Below are 4,349 nucleotides of genomic sequence, written 5' to 3'. Positions count from 1 at the left end.
CCGAGAGACGACCTCTGCCCTGACAGGTCCGCCGCACTCTCACGGTCACTGGTTACAGCGGAGTGGTGCCCCAGGTGTGAGGACAGGGACACTGACTGCCGCACACCCCTGTTCACAGCGCTGTCCGCTGAGTTGCTGCACGCACTGGACAGGTGGTCGTGCAGAGAGACACTGAGAGGAATCCTGCTGCCTGCACGTGCACCTCCCTGGGACCGGGACCCTTCTTCAGCAGCCACGTCTTTCTGGCCGCTCGCCTTCCCGTCGTCCTTGGCGGCCGTCACGTGACATGGCTCGTGTTCACCACCACCACCACCACCACCACCACCAGCACTGCTCTTACGCCGAGCTCGATCTTCCTCCGCTTCCGCCTTGGAAAGCATCAGGTCACGTTTGATGGCGGCGCAGATCTGGCCCTGGCTGCTGGTACGGCGAACGTAGAGGCCACCACCACCACCACCATCTTCCCCATCTTCCCCGTCCTCAGGCACAGCCGCCAGCGTCCTGCCCCCACCCCCTCCTCCTCCACCACCACCACCTCCTCCTCCTCCTCCCCCGAAGAGCGCGCCCAGCGGGCCGTTGGCGATGGTGAGCGACAGCCTCCTGCCCATCCCCCGCCAACCCCCTCCGGCCGCGTCCTCCGCGTGTCCGTTTCGTCTGTCACAGCTTGAGGGCTCCCTTGCGCTGCAGTCTCCCGGCCTCAGGCTTCGCCGCTTGTCCGCCGCGCGCAGGCCCGCTTGTGACGAGCGCGGGCCCATCGGGAAATCGGACTTGTCGAGCAGAATGACCGACGTGTTGTCGATTTTCACCTTGCACTTGCTTTTGCCGGTCCTGTCTGCAAACGACACAGGAAAAATCGCACAGTGTAAAAAAAACAAAAAGAAAACAACAACAACAAAAACTCGTTATCATGCGTCAAGACTTTATCTGGCTCTGCCTTAATGTTGTTTTTTGTGTGGTTGTATTGCTTGCTCTGCCCTGTAACGTTTGCTATTGACTGTATTGTATCAGGTCCTGTCTAGCGTTTGCGAAACATAGACAAATGGCGTGATTCAAGGCAAATGTCTTCGCTTCAGTAAAGTAGCATAGATTGTGGGATGCCCGAATGAGTTCGGCTCCAAACGTCGGCCAATCAGAACTTGAGGCTTGTCTTGATTTTGCTTGTGAATGAACGCAATACTCTATTGCCTCATGTGGAAACATTCGGCAAACTTCGCCTGAAAATAAAGGGTTTGGAAACATAACGATTCCTCATTCCGACGTTTCAAATCGGGTACCTATGTCTCGGCAGGATTCAGTTTGACCTTTGTACGCTGAGCTAGGCGAATATGCGGAAAGTTCGGGGTGGAGGAATTTTGTTTAATGTCCCGTCACACATATCGGTGATTGAAGACATTTTGTTAAAGTATTTATGAATACATCTGAGTATTATCGGTTAGAAGGGGTGGGATATGTGGATGAATGGAGGGTTGGGAGAAACGGGGCAAATGAGGGTAAAAATGTGTGTGAAATTTGGAAGAAAAACAAAAACAAAACAAAAAACAAAAAAACTCTAAATACAGTTACAAGAAATTACTTAAGGGACTTCATAAAAGAGAAGTCGTTAATCTGACAAGCGAAACAACTGATAATTAATGCAAAAAGTCAAAAACATCAACGTTCTCAGTCACTTGTGAAGACACACTTTCGTGTACAAAAGGCTTCAACAAGCTACAGTGAAAAATTATATGCTCAATTGTCTCAAAAGTTAGGGGTAAAAGCTAGTTTCACTTATGTTTTCAGGCGCAAAAAAATTCAGCTTTTTTTCTTAAACATTACCCCAAATCAGATTTTCCAGGTTAAGGTTATAATTCTTTGATTTAATTACACCAAATGATATTTGTCATGAGAATGAAGTTTGATAGGTTAGGGTTTGAAGAGTCGAAATCATCAAAAACCAAACCCATTTTGGTCAGTTTTGAACTACCTTGATTAAAGGGAATCATATGCACTAGGGTTTGAAGAGTCGAAATCATCAAAAACCAAACCCATTTTGGTCAGTTTTGAACTACCTTGATTAAAGGGAATCATATGCAAACATAGATACATTCTGTAGTCCTTCCAAGTATGCATCATCTACTTAAAAATATATTCCCAAGACGACGGTTCTCTTGCTGTCATTTACAACAATTAAAAAGAGCCGAAGACTCATATGAAAAGCCCCAGACGCTGTAATGATCATTATATACTGCACAAAGCATGATGACAAAACAAAACAATACAATACAATACAAAACAAAACACCGTGAGGGTTTTGGATGTCAAGGTAACGCGTACGCTTACCAAACAGCAAACTTGTGCACAGCTGAAATGTGCTGACATCTACCGAGTTGCTGGTTAGTATTGGTGTGTATTAGATGGAGTGATGGCCTAGAGGTAACGCGTCCACCTAGGAAGCGAGAGAATCTGAACGCGCTGGTTCGAATCACGGCTCAGCCGCCGATATTTTCTCCCCCTCCACTAGACCTTGAGTGATGGTCTGGACGCTAGTCATTCGGATGAGACGATAAACCGAGGTCCCGTGTGCAGCATCCACTTAGCGCACGTAAAAGAACCCACGGCAACAAAAGGGTTGTTCTTGGCAAAATTCTGTAGACAAATCCACTTCGATAGGAAAAAAACATTTAAAACTGCACGCAGGAAAAAATACCCCCAAAATGGGTGGCACTGTGGTGTAGAGGCGCGCTGTCCCTGGGGGGAGCAGCCCGAATTTCACACAGAGAAATTTGTTGATAAAAAGAAATACAAATACAAATAAAAAGACAAATATTTCAGTTTCAAGGGGGTGTCGAAGCGCGCAGACTAATCCATATGCGCCAACCACATGTCTTCAATCACCGATATGTGTGACGGGACATTAAACAAAAATTCCTCCTTCCTCCATTCGTGCATTCAAACTATGCAACAACCTGACCTGTAGAACTGAGACACTGTCACCCATGAACTTCACATAAATCACGTATGTTATTCCCCGCCCACTGTTAATATCTTTTGTAATGTTAGAAAAGACGTAACAATAAACGAATGTTATCTTCATGCAATGGCGAATGTTTACTTCCTCCTATCAAGATAATTAAGATTTTAAAAACCATTCCATCATGCACTCATGCACACGCATATAAAACCCCCAATTTTTTAAAAATTATTTTATATCATGCATACAAAGGTTCTACCTTGCTACGCATGCACATAGCATGGATATAGCATGCACTGTATAATTATAATAGTTGAGATGATTGTAGGTTGAAATTTGTGATTCTTTGTATTTGAGCTTTCCGAGTTGTAGCAGAAATAATGGAGACCATGAATATGTGATGGCAATGATAATAAGCATTATAAGACGTGTTAAAATGGAATAATATAAACTGTACATTTCTTGTCAAACAGTCGCATATCTACATACACACAGATGTGCACACATTATCAATGAATCCATGTCAACAAGGTCTTTTCTTTTTTTCTTTCGCTTATTTTCGTTCTTTCGATCATTTTCGGGATGTTCTGTTTGTTTCTGTATATATCAATATTATCTGTTTATTGTTCGCGTTGAATTTATTCCAGACAACACTGAACTAAGTTCCTTCGCATTTTTATCGGATATCCATTTGAGCCGGCTTTCTCAGCCAAAGTTTATATTCAGTTCACAATGTATCACAATGTCAATAGCCCAATATAACCATGCAGAGAAAAAAGAAAAAAAAAATAACATGCTGAAAACCAGAAAGACAATGAAAGAGCGAATATTTCATACCATTGAACGTAAACGTGCATCTCTCGTACACACACGCGCATGCACGCACGCACACACACGCGCGCAAACACTGATGACAGCACGCACAATTACACACCACACACTTTGTCACGTTCAAGGTCTCATCTGTCAATAAAATCTGTTAAAGAAGGAAAAACGGTTCGTCTGAAGTATTTCAAAGATCAAAAAGTAGCTGACACTGGTCTGTTAAAAGTAATGGACTGATGACATTTGAATTTTAAAGTTGCAACAAAGCTGCAAATAACCATTCTCAGCCAGGGGATATAACCACTCATAAACTGGTTTCTCAACCAGGGGAAATTACCACCCATGAACATGTTTGTACTGAGACCCAAGAATAATGCAGTTATCTACCTTGGCCCGTTTACTCTCACGCACACAAAGTCGCGCGCAGGCAACACACACACACACACACACACACACACACACATATATGAAAAATGTTACCTATTTTGAATAGCATAGTCTGGTGTGTGTATTCGTATTGATTTTATTTTAATAGAAAAGAGCAACAGACAGAAAAAAAGGAAGATGCAACCAG

Source organism: Babylonia areolata, chromosome 10 (genome assembly GCF_041734735.1).
Source record: "Babylonia areolata isolate BAREFJ2019XMU chromosome 10, ASM4173473v1, whole genome shotgun sequence".
Classification (NCBI taxonomy): domain Eukaryota; kingdom Metazoa; phylum Mollusca; class Gastropoda; order Neogastropoda; family Buccinidae; genus Babylonia; species Babylonia areolata.
Note: the sequence above shows the minus strand (reverse complement) of the source record.